Raw genomic sequence first — 20,648 nt, 5'->3', positions numbered from 1 at the left:
ATGAACAGTCTGATTAAGAGATTTTATTTTGTAAATTGGGAGTGGGGGAGGACATATTTTATTGAAGGAATAAGAAATTTCCTACCGAAAAAGCAAGTGAATTAATTATATGCCATTGAACATTGCATCATTTTACTACAATCAATGTGTTATCATATTCACAGGTGGGAGAAAAGTAAATGGGAAAAGTAGTTGGTCTAAATAGCAGCTAGTCCAGATATTTTTATGGCCTTTGCTTTTGTGTTTGGAAGATCATAGACTATTGACTGTACTACTTACCTTGGCCTCTGAATCTGTGAATCTTATGATTGATCTTCCCCTGTCTGTTTGGGGTTTTTTATAATAACATGTGAAAGGGGGTTACTCACATTGCCTGACACATACTCATGCCAAGTGCACTTTCACATTAATATGATAACATGTAAATCTCAGCTTCCCAGTTTCTGTCAGCTGCCTGAGCATTTTCTCTGATAAATTTCTGACCATAAGTAGTGTGAAGAGTTGCACACCAAGAACTACTTGTATAACTTATTTTTTATTCCATACATGCAATGTTGGATATCATGGGGTGCAGAAATTCACCTACAGGAAGTCAGGACTCTTCCCCTTCCATGAGGATTTTAAACCACCAAACCATTGAGTCAGACTGCCTATTTCTGGCTGCTTCTTGCAATTTTCTACATCTGGCTACCTTGACTGAAGCAATGGCAGTACTTCCCATCCTACTTCAGTCTCGCATCTGAGCTGCCCTTTGACAAGGAAAGAATTTGAGGTTTATATTCCTCCTTTAGCTGAGGCAGTAAATAAAGCTAAGTGACCCTAATTTCATCTTTTCCCAGGTATGTGTTTTAATGAATAAGACAGTTATAAAAAAGATGGGCATTTTACTCTACTATATAATTCAGTTCCAAGATCTTCAAACATTATACTTCAACTGACAATTAAGCATAAGGACAGAACATGTAAGCACTTGGGTCTGGCACAAATTCCTAAACATACTAATGCCTGGAGTTTCCACAGAACCAGCTACAATTTTTGACACCAATTCTTGAGTATCATAGGAATTCAGTTCATAACATGACCTATAAAGAGATAATTAATGTAACTCTAAAACATATCTTCATTAGTCAATATACCTACCTGACGCCTTAACTCTGCACTTAAGGGAGTAGAAAAATTTCTGTCATGATCCATCTTTGGCAATTTCTGGTTGGCTAACCTTCTCGTCTCAGCACACAGAGGTTTGGGACTACCATTTTGAATTATACAACCCTTCCCATACCCTGAGGACTATAACTCTCGATTCTGTATTGAATTCCAGGGAAAAGCGCCTAAAAATATAGCTGTTACACTGCATCTTTTCAAGATCCGTAAATTTTCTTTTGGCTCTAGCCTAACTTCCCATTGAAGATCTTTTCTCTAATGTTTAAGAAGTCTATGAAACTGAGCATTTCAGATTGTTTGCTGAAAATGCAGGGCTCAGAATAAGGGTGAGCAAATACTTAAGTCTGAATATACTGTGCACATTTTTATGCTTCTTCTTCCAGCTGGAGATTAATTAAATTAATGCAAATTTTTTGCAGTAAAACCTGACACTGGGAACTAAATCAGATAATTGTATGTACAGAGCTGAAGTCAAGCCTGTTTAAAGATTGCCTAAACTTCATGGTCTTTTCATATTTATCCAGACCACTTTGAGGTTTTATGCTGAAATTATGTTTAACTTGGGGTTTTGACATGACACCAAGTGAAATTCTTTTCCAATTTTTAGTTTCATTAAAAGTCAAAAAAAGAGGGGGGACTATATCCTTATTTGCTGTAAACCAGCATCTCTACACTACTTTCAATAAAGTTGTGTGAGCTTACAACTACTGAAGAGCTAATCCCAGTGAAGTAAAGCCATGTGGTGAATTGAACCAAAGAAAATGTTAAAATGAGTAAGGCCAGCTGTATAGCACAGGCAGACTCTGCATCTGGGCACTGTTCCAGGTTTCCCCATTAATTGCCTCCCTATGCTACATTGATGGAAGTTTGAAGCCAGTCCAAATCTCCTAAACTCCTCAGCACCACCCCTGTTTCTACTCCAGCTGAGGCTTCTAGACACTGCTCTCATTGGCAACAAAAATAGAAATACACACAAAGAAGTTTTCTAAACAGTACTTTGCATGAGCTGCAGAAATGGGGCTTAGTCATGCGTAACTCTAGTTCCTGAAGCAGCAGTGTTGTAGGGGCTAGTTATGAGGATCCAAGTAGAGGAAATGAGGTAGGAGGAGAGGCTGGTGCTGGGAAAACAAGGCAGGAAAAGCAGATGGAAAAATTAGAGCTTGTCTGAGCTGCAAAGGAAGGGGAAAGAGCTTGTCCTTGCAAAGGAAGGGGGAAGAGGCAGCTCTGAAAGCCTGAAGACTTCTGATAAAGTCTGAGTGGAAGAACAGGAAAGGAAAGTCCAAAAGTAAGTGTATGGGATAAAGTTTGTGAGTGAGGAGATGTTTGCAAGGCAGATCTGTGTCTGGAAAGGAAACTGAGTTGGGTAGTGTGGTGAAGAATCAAAAAGCTCTTTTCGGACAAATAGTCAATGAATATTGAATGAACCAGGGGAGTGTGGTGGGAGTCAGCAAGAGACACTGGGGCTGGGGAGACTGGAGCTGAGAACTGGACTGGTAAGAAAGTAGATGGATAAAAGGCTCAGGGAGAAAAATATGGATTGACTGAGTAAAAATCTGGAAACAGATATGTGAGGGGAACACCTGACTGAGGAGCTGGGAGAGCAGAGAGGTTTGACACAAGGAAGGTGGTGGAGACATCAGCAAGGCTTCTCCTCAGGAAAAAAGATGACCTGGCATGTCAGTATCCAGTAAGGTACAGTCTCCCGTAAAACTGAAACACAGATTGCCATTTCTGAGCATCAGTGTTTGCAATGGCAGCACATAACTGTGAAAACCAGAGTTAATTTTATACTGGAATGATCAAAAATAGCATATCTTGAAAGGGTTCATCCCATCAACTAACTGTGCTGTCCAGTATTAGCATTCTGATACTTCATATCTTCCAAAGTAGCACTGCTAAAGCCTACTGGCAAGCAGTTTCAATTCCCTCTCACAGCTATTGCAGAGATTAGAGCAACTTATTACTGCTATCAATTATCTCTGAGCTGAAGTGGGACTTGAAGAGGAAATGAGAACAGAGTGAAAACCATGTTGTAGAACTGATGAACGAATGTGCACAGGCCAGAAAGGCTGTTTGGAAAGATTAATTTTTTTTCTTTACTCAAAGTGGAAAAAAGACACAACAAAACCACACAGAAAAAGTGCTTCAAGACTTTGGAAAAAAGTTCACAAAGAGAATTTCATAGTTTTGCTATCGGTAGTTCTTCTGCCCTATGTCTTTCAGAACAGAAAAGACATACAATGAATAAGACAGGGATTCAGGGAAATGACAATTCCTGCAAAGACACGGTACTATTACAGCCCATAGGCTGTCACCAAGTTCATGTGCTGTGCTGGCTATGAAGTCTGTCAGTCAGGGCGTGAAGTTCATATTTCCCTTTCCCTGGTGCCTGGTTTGGAGGACTGACTGTTTACTGCTGCCTTCTCACTCAACTGTGCTCTCCATGAAAAGTGTTTAGCTTCAGTACCTGAACCTTTTACCAACATTCTCAAACTGGAGGGGCTGATGCCTTTAGCTAGCTCTCTCTCTGCTTCCAGTAGTTATTACACTGTTCTGTTACTGAATCGTGCATAAAAAACATAAATATACAGAATATAGTTTACTAAATGCTTTACCAAATGTTATACATAATCAATAGCTAGTAAGCCAGAGTTTCTTTTCCCTTCCTTAGTTTCCAGGGTATGGATGAACCTTCAGTCCCCTCAGCTGTCGGAACGTCCCTGAGGAGGTACCAGCTGATGGCTGCTACAGTACAGCACAGGGTGGGCTCACTGCCTTGCTCTCCTCCCAGACAAGTCCAAGTCATCCTCCAAGTATGCAGGTTATAACTCTCTGTAAGTGGGAAGTCCTCAACTGGTGAGACAGTAGTCAGGTTTAGAGTTCTCCCTACAGTGCCAAAGGAGAGTCTTGAAGCATGAATAGAGTTTTACATTTTCTCCAAGATATTCACTAGCACAGCAAGCTGCAAACTTCACTCTTTTGACTTCTGTTCTGATTAAGTCAGACTGGGCCAAACACTGCTGTCAGTTGCAGTGATTCTATTTTATTTCAATGGTACAATAGTGTAAGTACTATGACACTATATTTATAATGGCTTAAATTCCCACTTCTTCTGTACCATTCTGTGCAACTACACTCTGTCTTAGTTCCTTTTATTCGGGCCTTTCCTAAGCTTATTGTTATGTCTGACAATAGCAAGGATAGCTTTGTGTCATCTATAGTCTCCTGATTTTATAGTGTTTAGGTTGCTTTGGTGAACTACACTCCCACCTCCTAATCTCCTGTTATAAAGTTGGGATGTGAGTGGGACAGGGAGGAGGGGTGCATGCTACATGACATAGGGATTTTCCTTCTTTCAAGCAGTTATATTTAGCAGAGTCAATGCTCTTTATCCAGAACAAAAAAGCAGAGGTTATATGAAGAGGTTTGAAAAGAATGTGGATGGCATGTGCTGGATTTATAGCCACTTCATAAATTCCCACAAATGTTTGACTTGCTTTGTTTTTAATTGCTAGCACTGAAACAGTTCACGCACAGTACACTACAAACACAGACCCAGCTTTTTGTTTGAGACAGAGGGGGAGAGAGGGAAAAAGCTCATGAGAAACATGAATGGGTAAGTTTTGCTGACTCTTCTAACTACAGGGCCTGACAGTGTCTATAAACACATTTCCCATGATGTTAATAGCTGAGCAGGACTTTTGCTGAAAGATGTGGGAATTTGAGCTTGTCAAACCTAGACAAGTGGGAGTAAATTGCAATTAATATCTCTAAGGAACACAGCTTATTAAACAGTTGGTCTGTATTATAAAACATATCTTAACTTTGACATGTATATCATAAACAATGCATTTGCCTTACTGTTTGTTTTCAAGGTACCCCCTTTATTGTTTTCTGATATTTTGCTATACGCAATCTGCTAGTCCATCTAATCCAAATCACAAACATCAATCCCAAATACTATTTTTTGTTATTAAGTACAACTGTTCATTCATGGTATAGCACACAAATGGACTTATTGATCATGTAACTTTATATGTTTACAAATAATGTGGAAAAAGAGAAAATGTATGCAAATGTTTGTCACAATGTGTATCTGAAAGGAGTGAAATTTTCCTTTATTATCTTTCACCTGCATCTAGGGATAATTATTTCCTGAAAGTCTGTATAGACAAAAATTGAAAAGAAAAAGTTTTAGCAGACAAAAGCATAAGTCAGTTTCTTTTCCACTAAAAAAAAATTAAAAATAAAAATATTAAACAGAGAGGTTAAAAATATGTTAATAAAAATATTTCAACATGCCAAAATTTCAGGAGACACAAAATTTCAATCTCATGGACTGATGTCTTGCAAAAATAGGAGTTTTCTTTAGCCACTGAAGTTTCTAAAATGGCATGAGATACAAAGTTCAGGCTCTGGATCTTGTGGTATCTCTGGTTATACTAGGGATAAAGTTTCACTCAATTCAGGTGCTCACTGTGATTTACTATGACATTTCTTTTAGCAGCAAGTATTTCACAAGTTTGTTCTTTTTAGTTGTACTTAGCTAAATCAACTGCAATATTTTTATTTCAACAAATAAATTTACCATTTTATTAGAAAGAGAAGATGCTAACTGTAGTGTATCCCAATCATACCAATATCTTCTGAAAATTACTCAGTGAATTCATGGTACCTTTCCTATTGGAACTGTTGATAATTTCTAAACTGAGTTTTTGCTCCTTATTTGCATGAGATCTGAGATATGTTTCTTTGCTGTTTTTAATGGAACAAAATTACAGGAACATACGAACACAGTCTTATGTTTGTAGTTTGAAACCAGATGATCTTCTAAACAGGATGAGATCTGAATGCAAACTCAGGTCCATAATATACCCCCGTAGTTGTACTCTGGAGTTCACATAGCATTTTCCCTACAAAAGAGCCACAAAAAAGCATAATGCATTTGCCCAGTGATGTTTCCCATGTGTTTCAGTGGGTATTTCTCTGTTCACTCCCCCCATGCCCTTCATCATATGTCATCTTCCATGATACCTGCGTGATATGTGTAAATATACTCTTATGCACCAATGCAATAGAATATTATCTGCAGAGACACGCATGTTTTATAAATAGTTTCCTTCATACTTCAAAATTATGTTCTTTACAAAGGATTCCTTGGAGTGGATTAAAGTGAAACGACACTACATAACCAATTATAAAAACTATAATAATTTTTTTTTTTGCTTATTTTTATGGTCATGACTAGGCTTCGCAAATGAAGATTTGGGGAGGGCTCTACCCATATTTATTGCAAGTGCGTTGGTGGCTAAAAAGGCCAATATGAGATAGACTAGTCTGGTTGCAACTTAATTTTAACAACTCTAGAATAATAACTGGAAAAATCGTAACTGGAAAAACTGCAACTGGGAAAATACTGTTCTGGGATTTAAGATTTACCTTAAGAGAGGAGAGATAGAAAGAGAAAGAAAAGGGCACAGAGAAATAAGAAATGAGATAGACAGAAACAGGGCAGAAGAGGCAGAGGTGTGGCACTGTATGTAGTAGAAGAGTTAGAATGTATGGAGCTCACAGTTGGCAAAGGCACAGTTGAGAGCTCTGGGTGAAAAGCAAGGAACAAACAAATAATGCAGATGTCATTGTGGTAGTCTGCTATGACCTTCCAGCCAGGATGACTATGCTCATAAATTATTCTCTGAGAAACTAAGGCACACTTGTAAATCAACTGACCTTCTCCTTATGGGGGGCTTCAACTTGCCAAAAATTACCTCAGAGCATCACACAGCTGGTACAACCCAGGCCAGAAGATTCCTAAAAAACCTGGATGAACAGGTCCTAAGGGAGCTACTTTGGAAAGATGCCCTCCTTAATCTGCTGCTTGTCAACAGAGCAGATCTTGTGAGTGAAGTGGAGATTGGTGCCAGTCTTGGCCACAGCAACCACAAAGTGATCAAGTTTAAAATCTCTGTTGACAGGAGGAAAAGTGCCAGCAAAACCTCAACTCTGGACATGAGGAGAGCAGAATTCAGGCTGCTCGGGGAATTCAGGCTGCTGGCCATTTTTTAAACATCACCTCCTAAGGGCACAGGAACAGGCAATTCCCAAGTGTCAGAAGTCAAGCAGGTGAGGCATAAGGCCAGCTTGGTTGAGCAGGGATCTTCTCTTGGAAATAAGGAAAATGGAGGACCATGACTGTAAGAATGATTTAAAATTCTGCAAGATCTGCTGCTTCAGTTGGATCCCTACAAATCTATGGGGCCTGATGGAATTCAGCCCAGAATCCTCAAAACACTGGCTGATGTCATTGCACAACCTGTCTCGATGATTCTTGAGTGGTCTTGGGAACCTAGAGAGGTCCCAGCTGAATGAAAGCGAGCAAGTGTTGTCCCAGTTTTCAAGAAGGGCAAGAAGGAGGACTCTGGAAACTACAGGCCTGTCAGTCTCACTTCAGTGCCTGGTAAAATTATGGAGAAGATTATTCTGGGAGGTATTGAAAAACATCTGAAAGATAACACAGTCATTGGTAACAGCCAGCACAGGTTCATGAGAGGAAAGTCTTGCTTATCAAACCTGATTTCCTTTTATAACAAGGTAACCGACCTAGTGGATCAAGGGAAGCCAGTTGATGTAATCTTTTTTGATTTCAGTAAAGCTTTTGATACTGTCTCTCACAGGATACCTCTGGACAAAATGTCCAGCACACAGCTGGACCACCACATCATGTGGTGGGTGAGCAATTGGCTCACAGGTTGAGCACAGAGGGTAATAGAGAATGGGGTGACATCAGACTGGTGACCTGTCAGAAGTGGGGTTCCACAGGGCTCCATCTTAGGCCCTGTACTCTTCAACACCTTCATAAATGACTTGGATGCAGGACTGGAAGGGATAATATGTAAGTTTGCAGATGACACAAAACTGGGAGGAGCTGTTGTTCTCTTTCAAGAAATGCCCCACTACCTACTCCAGGAGGAGTTCTGGTGGGACATGTGTGGCCTTTCCTTGGAAAAAACCTGGAGTGGCTGAGAGAGAGGGTCTGCCTGTAGGCTGGAAGTCTATGGTTTTCAGTTGTGCGATGGTGTCTTGCTGCACAGGAGGGAGATTGGCACAGTAAAAAGGTTACTCTGACTTCCTAGGATCTGCTGGTTACCAGCTGCTGGTAGTCTAAAATCTGCCCAAAATAATGTGAAGCATGGATGCTAAGTCCCTTCAAAGCTGTTCCTAATACATCACATATGTCACATTGCTAATATAGGCATAGCAACAGCTTCTAGCTTCTTCTTATGTTGAAATCATGCAATTTGAGTCCAGAAGACTAGATCACCATTCTGTCTCAAAATTCAGCAAATGTTGTACTATTCAGTCTTCAGAGTGGCATTAGAAACCCAGTCTCCAGACCCAGGTCATACATGACTGGGGACGTACCCAAGTGGCACGTCAGTGGCCTGGGTAGGTTTTTGCATTGAGTGTGGGAGTCCCACTGCTGCAAAGGCTGTCAGATGTGGGACTAATAGCTGGGCATTCGTGAAGGTCAGAATAGCAATCAGTCATCATCCAGAGACTAATGGAGCTTAAAGGGCATGAAACCCTGCAACTGATCCAGTCAAAACAAGCAAATGTCTGAGCAGTGAGTGAGAAAGTTGTAGCAGGTATCTAGCAGAACTATATGAAAGGTGCTCTTATCTTTCTCATTTTCTCACTTCTCCCTATTTCTTTGCAGCCACAGCATGGAGAAGCTGGAGGAAGAAATCTTTCAAAAACATAATTAAACCCACATGTTCAGAAAAAACACAGCATTTACACTGAATACATAATGCAGAAAACTGCTCTGTCAGAGATGTCCTTCATCTGATTATGATTGAAAAGCAAAAAATAGAAAGAATTAGTCATAAAACAACTAGCAACTGAAAACACGTGCATTTAGGTCTTTGGCTCCAGGATAAATAAAGTGCAAATGTAGATTTTTCAGATATCTGCCAGAAGTCAGATAGATATCGTTATTTTAGCCTATTTAGAAGGTTACTTGTATGAGAAGGTATTTCTGACACTGAAATACTCATTGTGAAAGAGCTTTAAAGGTCTTTTTACTGACAGAGTTAGATGTTTTTCCTGCTTTTCTGTACCTGTACAGCTGCTGTAAATGCCAATTAAGCTTAAAAATACTTGTTGATGGCAAACATAGACCATACGGTCTATTACATCATTAGGTCTATTTACTTCTCTAAGACTTTACCTGCTCATAAAGTCTATGTTCATGGCTTAGGTGACAGATGTATTTATTCAATTAAACTAAATTCTTTTAGAAGCCCACAAATATTAGAATTTAATGGTCTATGTTCAAGAATAAATAGCTGAATCCAAGTCTTGGGTAATACAGTGTGACTACCAACATTTAAAAAATACTCTTGATTCAACTATCAAGCAATTTTGATAACAACCTTGAATTCCATAAGCTGAAGTTCAGATAATTCTCCTGTAATACAGTTCCCTTGAGATTTATTCAGATGTCTTTACATCATATATTTTCAAAAATACTTAGACACTGAAATCAGTTAAATCAATTTCCATGAAAACTGTGTACTTTGTTGATGTAGGACTTTGTCTCCTTGCATTTCAGTTTCTGATCTTTAAAGAGGGAATTTCCAAACATTGCCAGCTGTTCAAATGTCATTTTCAACAATAAATTTTCACATCAGAAAGGGCAGACTAAATCACCTGTCTGCAGAGCACAGGCAGATATAGGTGATAAGTAGTTTATATTCTGCAGTTACTCCAAGTTTTCATGATTTTATTTGCAGAACAGTTCTATTATTATTGAAAGACCTTAAAGAAGCAGAAAACATGGACATTTGGAGCTCATTGTCATTCCACAGGACATGCCACCTTCCATCAGAACTATCATGTAACTCCTCTACATACAATTTCTCTTTTTTACTGTCTAATTCTACCTCCATTACTAAAACACCAACTACCATAAATGGCTTATGGCTGCATAGCCAAGTGTAACTGTGACTGTGACCCTCTACTTCTTCATATTCTTTCACTACTTTATTATGAAGATTGAGATGGTATTCAGAAGTCTGTCATGTTACACAGAACCTCACAGCAGTAGTCAATCCCTGCTCTGAAGACCTTAGGCTCTCAATAAATACAAGAGACAAAAAATTACTGTTCTCCTGACATTACAGTTTTCCTGGATTTAATACAATTTGATGCTTCTTCTCTGAGCACATTGGAAAGCAGAAAGTGGATAATTGCTCAGAGCAGCTCTTCCCTCTTCAGGCAGTAAGTGGCAGCATTGCAGTAGCCTTTTCTTCCCTATCTTCTTCGTTGTTGTCGTTCAAGGCAGTCCCATTTTTCTGCTAAAGCACACAAAACTCCTTCAGTAATTTTATCTTTTATTATATAAAATATAATTTTATATTGTACAACAATAAATTATAATTAATATCAATAATTTTTATAAAGTTATATAAGGGGGAAAAAATTGCAGATTTGGGGCCTCTTTTGTGAATGGAGACTGTGCATATCAAAACCAACCCCTCCGTTTCCATGCTTTCAGCCAGGGAGTATTTTGTAACCTTATCAACATTTATAAAAACTGAACAAATTAAAACAAATATAAGAACAGCTAGAAGCTTTACTTTCTGCCCCTGAAGCAGAGGATGTGAATGGGATGTCTATATTGTAGATCTTCATTCTTAAACTTTATATTTGATGGACACTAAAAAATGAGCCTGCAAAATCAGCATCAGACCATTTCATGTTAACTGACTTCCAGTGATACAGGATTTTATTTACCCTGTTCTAATAGAGCTTTTTGGAACAACAGCTGTGATTTTTTCCTGGCTCATAATCATCATCAGCCATAAGGAAACTGCAATCAGAAGGGAGGAGACAGATCTGCTGACGAAGCACAAGCCTGCCTCATATCTAACTCCCTCTTGCAGACCCCTTTGTTGGCTCTGCAGTGCTAAAAGGAACAACATACACCAAGAATTCAGTGTTGTCACTTGCATATAGTCCTAAATACAAATTACACCCTTTTCAGAGTCAACTGAAGTCAGTGGCAATTTTCAGTTGTAGGGTAGGACTAAAGAGTGGATCTGTTCAGCAAGAAATGGATTCCCAGGATAATTGCTTTTCTGGTTAGACCTGTCTGTGGTGATTAGTTTGTGTAGTTATTAGGTCTTAGACTTTTTTCACACTATGTGGCTACGTAAAGTGATGCTAGATGTTACTTGTCAAAGGTGGGTGCTTTTGTTGGTGTGGCATTTATGCTACTGTCCTTTGCAGAGAAATGAAGCCTTGTGTGCTCTGTCTCTTATGGAAAATTGTCATTATAAAGATTCAGTTTCCCCATAAGAACACGGCAAATTGTGCAAGGCAGCTTTTCCTTGAGAAATCCTGCTTATTAGCTGTCAAGATAAGTAAGTTAATGAGAAGACTCCTTTATTTTTCAGGGCACAATGGAGTATTTCCAGTGACAGCATCCTGGAAACACTTGCCAGAAAAGGAAAAAGAAAATGGCTTCATAATAACTTGTACCATGCCTATGTCAAAAAATCATGACATCTCTGAGTTCCCATTTTGAGTAGTACCATATTAACATAGGCCTGACTTGGTGCCTGGGTTTTTAAGGTCATGTTTAGGAGAACCAGTAATAATAGTATTTTAGTGGAAATTTTTAAAGTATTAGTTAAAATTATGATACAGAGTGCAGTCTGGCAATTATTCAGAATTCCATTTCAGTGATATTCATGTTTTTCTGTAACACCAGGTACAAACGCTTTTATTCAACATATTTTTAATATACTTTGGAAAACTGAAAATACAAGTGCTTTATAAATTTAAGCCATTACTATTAATTACTACTACAGAATTTTTCCTTCATCATCTCCCTGACCTTTGAGGAACATTAATGAGAAAATTTACTCATTGTGAGTATGAGCTGGGTTTAATGAATGTCTTTTGCTGAGACTATACGACTGCTAAGATGAAAGCTCTCAAATGTTAATGCACTTGAGGTTTACAATGAAAAAATGTTAATGTCATAGGACATAGGTCAGGGAAGTGAACTGGGAGTGATTGCTCATGATAACCATCTGCATGTTATTTTGCAGCAACAAAACAGAATAAACTAAGTCCCAGGACATGTCTCCTGAGTTATGAAGTTATTGCAGGACTTCATCTAGCATTAATGAGGCCTCATTTGAACAAATGGGAAATTATTGAAATATGATATCACAGAAGTAGCTTGTGAGGCACTTATGTTTATCTATTCCAGGATGAGTTGAATTACACCAGAGGATAAAAGGCACCTCGATGACTCGTGTGAACATCGACCTTGTAGACATACTCATTATGACCAGTGAATTAAACCCATAGAGTTATATATTATCAGAAACAAAGTGGAACTGAGAGAAGGGTCTCTATGGTTCATTGATCAGCTTAGGTCCATCTTCAGAGAGACAGCCTAAGCAGAAGGCATTTGCACATATAGGCTATGTATGCAACCAACTGTAACAGAATAAACCTGATCAGTCCTTTTGCTTAAAGTGACACAGTGAGAAAAAGTCTAAAGAAGACTAAAGGGTGAAATGAGATGAGAAATTATTTCTTCTCAGCTTTTGTCATACTCATATCTTCCCAGATAGGAGAAAATTAATCCACTAATAATTTTTAGTGGAGGAGCCTGCTATCTGACATGCGAGCCTAGAGGAACCAAGGAGGATTGGTCAGCCTGCCCCTAAGTTTGGCTTTTGTCTTGTAATCAGTAGGATGATTCCAGGATGCCTCAGTTCACTTAGACTGTCAACAGCAGCAAAAATGTTGTCATCATTCAAATCACATATGGGTTTTACTCTAGAGCCTTTAATATTTTAAATATAATCAAATAGTGCCATGAATTGAAAGAAAGAAAGAAACTTCTGCAGAAGAGAAGCTATGAGGATTTTACAGATCTGGCATTGCCAGATGAACAGCAGTTAGAAGTAGTACCTGAGCTGAATGGTCTGGAATGACTTTAGCCAGCTGTGACAAAACACACATACCCAGCAGAGTGAATTACAGATGATTAATTTACATAGGAACAACAATAATTTTCTTTATGCTGATGTTGTAATTTCCTTTGTATCAGGTCACTCTTACTTATCTGATTATTTAGCTGATCAGAGACCTAAACCATCTGCATTCAATTAACAGTGTCATTCCTGCTAAAATCTGAGCTCGTGTTATTTGTAAGGATATTCACAAGGTTCTGGTTAGTTTAAAGAAATGCTGTGCTGACTTAACTAACCATTCACAGGAAAGGAAGAGTTGGCACTCATTGTAGGTACTATGGTTGCTATCACATATCCTCCTTCTTTGCTACTATGGAAAGCATTTTGAAGCAGACATTTTTAAACACCCCTTAACTTCTAACCCTTCATTGGGATACTGCAAAACAAAATGGCACAAAACATGTATTAGTTACCTGCTCACAAAGCACAACCTTGCCAAGAGTCATTTCATTTAGCTTTGGATATCTATAAGGTATAAGTTCATGTCCAAGCTCATCACCCTTGGTTCCTTCTGCCATCAATAAGAGAATGAGTCACATCTAGGACAGGATTCACCACAGCATAGACATTCACATGATGAATCCTATCAAACTGTAAAAGTGTTGATTTTCTTCATTTATGTTGATGAAATAAGCCTGACTAGTCGGAGCACAGATGCTCACGTTTTAGATGTCTAAAGTGAAGGAGAAGGTTTTGTTTGTTCTTTGAGAATCTGAAATGTCTATCACCTGCCATTTTGTTTTGCCATGATTCTAGGGTTTTAAGGTCAGATCATAGCATAGATTTTCAGAAAGGTAGCGTGCTCCTGGGAAATATACAAAAAGATAGAATATCTTTAACATGTAACAGGAAAGAAAAGGAGCAGTGAAAGAGGGAGAAGTTACAAACTATGTAACATACAGACTAGGTTATATACTGCACCTCTGACAGTCTAATAACATATACACAAATAGCATCCTGGCGCTTTTGCCACACTGCCCTGTCCTGTGTCCATTATCCTCAGCGTTTCCATAGCACAGCAGAATACTGTCTTCTTTCTGCCTCTTGCCTGCTGGCAGTGAGTGCTCTGCATGACAGATGCAAAACTGAGCCTTGCAAAATCTAAAGCAACTCGTCTCCCTATTTTTGCTCAGTTACTCTTTAGGGGCTTAAATTTTCCTCTGGCTGTATGTCTGGGGCAGATGTATCTGTCTTACAAGCTAGTTCTTTATATATTTCCTTCTTTCTCTCATTGACTTTTTGAATCAGAAAATTCATGCTAAATAAAAAATTTCAGCATTTCCTTTCCAACAGTAGTTACTATATAAACCATAAATGCTCAGTAGTGAAATTTTGATGTTTGTTTCTAGTCAGGTACAATAAAGATTCTACACTCTAAAATGTATGTCAAAGTCATGATATTTTTCAGTTAATCTTTTTTTCTCCTTAAAGTCCAGTTTTCTTCAAATTTCTTATTCACATTATCCAAGACTGATTATATTATTTCCTTTCCTTTTCCAGACATTCTGGTGTTTTTCATTTCTTTCTGACACTTTGCATTTTCCGGGGAAATATATCCATGTATAAGGACTCTGCTCAAGAACATATCCTCAGAGAAGTTTAACAAAGTTCCTCTACTTCCCATGGCAGTGGTGTATGCACACATTGCTCTGAGGAGCGAACCCTGTTCCTGCAACAAATTGGCCCAAGAAGTGTCTTAGTAGTGTCCTAGCAATGTCTAGTTTGCTAACCACTAATTATCATTCTATTCCTCAGGGTCTATCCTATTCATAAAGAGAAAACTTTCCAGGGGCTGCCCTGAGCACTGATGAGCTTCCATCCCACCTAAGGTAATCTACATTATTTGATCAAGTAACTGCCCCCAGTGCAGGGCCCTCGCTTTGTGCACCTTTCTACCTTTCTTTCTGTTATAACTGAAATTTTGAACCCTCTTTTTTTCCTGTGTATGAATTCCATTTAGATATGGCAGCTTTCCAAAACACCAGTTATATGTAACAGTATCAAGAGTACTTCATATTTTCTGTGTGTATCACATTAAGTGCATTGAAATAAAACATTCAAATTGATTAAAGCTTCACATGTATTCCTGTGCTGGCACAATCACATATTGCTGGCACAATCTAAATCACAGATTTCTGTCACAGAATAAGATACAATAACTGAGTAAACTTGGATATATGCTTTACATAAATACAGTAATAAAGACCATATCAACGCCAGGTTTGCAGAGATGTTATATCTGTTATAACCAGTCAGATTTTAAAATATGCAGTGCAAGAGAAATGTACTATTTACTGGGCAATTAATTCACCAGTTAAGTTATTCTGCATTTCTTAGTGATTTTTTATCCTGAAAAACTCAAGTCATGCTGAGACGTATGAGCTGACAATTGTCCTACAACAGCCTGGATGGAAGCACCTTCCTGTAGTTCAGAGCTCACACCTCAAGGATTGTGCAGGGCTAAATGACCACGATGAAGTAACTTCCATGCAGGGTGATTAGTTATCACTCCCTGTTTGTCCAGCAGAATGTAAGAAGAAAAAGTGGGAAAGCAGTTATATTTGATAAATACAGCTGTATTTGATAAATACAGCTGTATTTGATAAATTTGTTCCTGTATTTGATAAATAATAGAAAGTTTCCTTTTGTCTACATTATCACTGTAATTACACTAAGATTATTGCAGCCTTTCTAAGGATCTCCTGACTTCAAACAGGAGGAAAGTCAGGAGGAAAACTAACATGGATAACCAAAAAAAAGTCAGCCCTTTCTTTGGAAGGCATATAATTTTCAATTAAAAATCAGAATACTTTTGCTGGTGTTGAGTCTCCCTGGAGAACATATTTCTGCCTGTCATACCCATTTTGTCATTTTGAAAGTCTAAGCACAATGTCAAGTTTTATAAACATATTTTATTTTTTAATTCCTATTTGATGAGGTAAAAGAGGAGATGTTCAGGAGTGTTATCTTTCAAAGAGTTAAGGGGAAAATGAAAGAATTGATTGTATTAATTGTGGCGTCTTCAAACACAGTTCACATCAATTTACTAAACGCATACATGCCTGTGTAGATTTTGGTTGCCAGTGCACTATGAGGTTTCATGCCCTGTTAAGCCAAGATATAAAGGAAGGCCTTAGCAGTGGCATGTGGCCACTGCCCAAAGGGGCTCCAGACTCGTGCTGCAACCTGGTTAGTACCTGTGGCATGTCACCGCAGGCTCTGTCCTCGCTTGCAGTCAGAATTCGGTTACCATGCAGTAACACATTTCTGTATTGTGTTACTGTCCATGGGCTGCTCATTCATGCTTACATAGTGCTTCTACACATTATTTCACATTGGCACAGGGAAGGTTTGAAACACAAATACCAGCCCTCAGCAAATCTTCATTTCCATTTTGCCCCTTGAAGAATTGAGGTTTCAGCATCAGTCCTTGAGCCTTTTATGTCTCATCTTAAATGGGGTCGTAATTCAAAATCTCAGTTTCTGGACTCCATTTATTTGCAGAAAGCACATCTGGACACAATATTGCCCAAACAAAGTTTCTAGACTCACTGCCTACACTTACTCTCAAGCTGCTAGCCTGTGAAAAAGAGTTTTGTGACTAAACATAAACAGAAATCAATTTCTTTACAAAACAGATTTGTGTCCAGGGAAACTTCTTGGTTTCAGTCACTACATGTCCTAAACAAGAATTTCCATTAAAATTCCTTTGAGATATGACTACAAATATGTAAGCAGGTTTAATATGGATAAAATTGAGTTTTGTTTGTGACTTTGTTGGATGCTATAGCTAGGTCCTTTTACATTTTTCACCCATATTTCACATCTAAATACTGAGATTCTTTTTTCCTTTTAGTATTTGGGACTTGAAAAATTTAGAGTCTCTTTTTCAGAAGGTGCAGGCTCTGCTTTAAAAAATGAGTCCTGTTATGGTTGGGAAGCTTTGGGACACATTAATTTTAATGCTTATATGTTTTATCCCACTTATCAATGAGGCAAATTAAATCTAATTTTGTATCTTCCCATATTTACTATAAATACACTTGCTTGCTGAGAAACATCCTGTGAGAACAAAGAAAGAGCAAGTTCCCTGCTTGAGAGCTCAAAGGATTAGGCCAGTTGCAAAAGTTTCCTTTCCTGAAAGAAAACTTAGCCCAGGAAAACACAGCAGTTTGCCCCAGGCTTAACTCACTAGAAGAATCAAATCTCCTGCCAGATATTTTAGCTATGGATTAAAGCCGTTTTGCCATAAATTTTGGATATCTACATTTACTTGCCAAATGATACACTAAGATTCTTTCAAAGAGGTCAGTGGCACATTGGTGAAACCCATACTGGGTACAGTGGGGGAAACAGAGAAAGATTTTCTATAATTATGTTTGAGATTTGAAAAGTTAACAAACATGTTGTGCTATGGGGTGGAGAATGCCCCTGAGAAAATTCAGTAGTTTCCATACACTTCTCTGGTTTTGTTACTCATCCTCCCACATTTCTCTTTCCTTCCTCATTTCCGTCACAGCTGCACTTTAAATAATGTGGGTCTGATTTCCCTTTCCCTTGCCCCTGGTTTTGCTAGAGTCTGTTGGGGTTAGAGCTTGTTTTCTTTCTTTACTTCAGGTAATAGTAATGTTACACCCAGGGACATGAGGATTGAACTTGCGAGAGTGACATAGAGTTTGAGAATGATGCTCTGAGACAAAAAGAACGAAGACTATCTGTTTACACATGTCAAGTGGGTAAACTATGGAGAAACATTTTGTCCAGTTCCTTGTCTGAAGACCAAAGCATCTGTATACAGAAGGTTTTTTCCAGTTATGCATGGGCTGTGGATGACAAATCATGTAAAAAATAGTGTTTACTGATTTGTGAGAATTTTGCTCCAGATATTACATTAATGCATGTTGTAGGTAGAAGTAAAGTCAATTACAGTAATTTCAACACAAAAAAGTAACATTGTATCTATGGTGTACTGGAGCATATTTAAGAAATTTTCTTTCTATTTTCAGTGAATAATGTCCTAAATCATCTGTAAGAAAGAGAATGGATTAGTGTTTGAAACATGCTTAGGTCTACAGCTCTAGAACTTCTAATAGTGAATTTCTAACTGCACACATGTAATGTAAACAAAAGTAATGCACTTTATGTTTACGAAAGTTGGCACAAATAAGCTGTATAAGTGGAGGCTTCTGTTCCTTGAAAAGGATCTGTACCTGAAGAAGGAACCCCTATTTCCCTTTACATTCTCGCAGTGGCACTTACCAATGCCTTTTAAAACTACATGCTGCTAAGATTTTGGAGACAGCATCCAGGTCTTATTCTGTCACTGAACAGAATAGGTCATGGTTGCTTGGGTCTCTTCATGCACATGATCTACTCCCTCAGGAGACCTGGAGTCCCCATCCAGATGTAACCCTGGATAAAACATAATGTGTAGATAAAACCAGCAGATTTCCTGCTGATGACCAAAAGATGGGAGCAGGCCTCCCTCTGCAGAGCGCTAAGACACAGTGTTTACATAACATCCTTAATCATTTTTTTCAAATGTGTCACACAGAAGTTTTACAGTGCTACTCATCTCAAATCTTCTTCCTTTCACGGTAAGAAAAGGGGCTGTTCTTGAGTCCAATCCAAGTTATTGTTCCAACTAAAGACAGATTGTGTTGCTGCATTCAGCTGTTTATAACAGAGTTTTTATATTTTGTGTGTTTTAAAGGTAGATACAGGTCTGGTCCCATCTCTCCGAGCCTTCAAAAAAAAAACCAATAGAAGTTATTTAACTAAAAGAAGAACTTACATCTACATGTACATGTTCTGTACATGTATAATGTATAAAATGCAGGCTCAATCAAGATGAGAAGGGCATTGAATGAAGTGCACATTGTAAAATATTGTTAAATTATGACAAACAACTTGAGTTTGAGTAGCATATGAAGTATATCACAGAACTTATTCCTAAACAAAATCAACAAGACCTTTAAAAAGTTTTCCATTTGGCCCTCACTTTCTCAGGTTATTCAAGGAAAATACACCTACAATGAAGTGTCACTGATTCAATGTACAAAGCATAAAAAACCAAAAATAATATTAGAAGGAAAACTTACTTCGCACATAACATTTCATGCTGCCAAGCTACTCTGTTTTCTTTTACATCCTAGAGATTTTAGCATAAATTATTGTTTTACAATTGACAGCTGTTAACATTCATAGTGTTCAGTGCACTCTAATGAACTTCATTTGAGATGAATTATATGAAATCATTCCCCAGTTAGCAGGCTCTCCATTAGCAGTGACTTCTGATGATTCCTTATAAAGGCAGGACATAGCAAACATATTCTTCACCACATCCACAAATCACATGCTAGGGTTAAACAACCTTAAGATTGCAGAGCAACCATGGAATTGTGGCAGTTGCACAATGTCAAGAAAAATACTCCTTCCAGCTCAGGCCTGAAGGAGTTGTTTAGCATTGAGAGACTAGCAACCTCAAAAGAGGATATGCACATTCAAACAAGGATAGATGATACTCTAAATCTGCAGCAGTTTGTCCCACCATTAAGCCTTGTATAGAAATAAATTGAAAGAAGACAGTTCCTAGGCATTAGCTTTGAAAACAAACATTTATTAAGTTATTTATTTTTAATTACATATTAAGCAAGTTAAAAGCTAGCAAAGAGCCATAACAGCAAAAGCCAATAGCCTCCTGGGTTGCATTAGGCAGAGTGTTGCCAGCAGGATGAGGAAGGTGATCCTTCCACTCTTTTCAGCAGTGGTGAGAACCATCTGGACTGTTGGGTACAGCTCTGAGCCACTCAGAACCAGAGAGATGTGGACATACTGGAGTGAATTTGGCCAAGAGCCATGAATATGATATGCATATGGCATTTGAGGAAAGGCTGAGGAAGCTGGGACTGTTCAGCCTAAAGAAAAGAAGGCTCAAGAGAACCTTATAAATGTATGCAAAAGCCTTCTTATTCCTATTTGAAATTTTTTCTTTGTTTTTTGAAATGTAGGTTACATCACTGCTATAGTTTTCACATTAATAAATAACTTATAAGAGACCCTAACTGCATTAGATAGTGGCAGCAGCTGTGAAGGAACTAAGGGCATCTGATTTACACATCACTGTCATGCTTTTGGGCAAAGGCTGTATTTTAATCTGTTCACATACCATCCCTACATATAAAGTGATTTCTGATGAAACAAGGTAATGCAGTTTTAAGTATGTATTCACAGACAGAAAGGACAGCAAGTTAGAGCCAGATCTCTCTTTAGGGCTTTGTATTATGTTGCCCATATACATTACTTGCTAATTCCATTCTGCGCATATAATTTCTACACTTAATGCAACTTTACTTTTCAGAAGTTACCTTGCTATCAAGAAATGCACCAAGCGTAAGGTATGAAAATAACTAGTACTAACAACTT

At 38.2% G+C, this 20,648-nt stretch overlaps 1 long non-coding RNA gene across 1 annotated transcript; it reads left to right on the top strand.

The window, feature by feature from the left end:
- Positions 1 to 9,959: 9,959 nt before the first annotated feature.
- On the top strand, positions 9,960 to 18,042 carry LOC108644355. The gene is made up of 3 exons (XR_001923222.2): positions 9,960 to 10,063; positions 14,979 to 15,052; positions 17,841 to 18,042. It is a non-coding gene; the product is annotated as an uncharacterized LOC108644355 (long non-coding RNA).
- The last annotated feature ends 2,606 nt before the right edge of the window (positions 18,043 to 20,648 follow it).

This window comes from Manacus vitellinus, unplaced genomic scaffold (assembly GCF_001715985.3).
Source record: "Manacus vitellinus isolate BGI_N305 unplaced genomic scaffold, ASM171598v3 scaffold_11_pilon, whole genome shotgun sequence".
Taxonomy (NCBI): Eukaryota; Metazoa; Chordata; class Aves; order Passeriformes; family Pipridae; genus Manacus; species Manacus vitellinus.
This window is presented reverse-complemented; position numbering and strand designations above follow the sequence as displayed.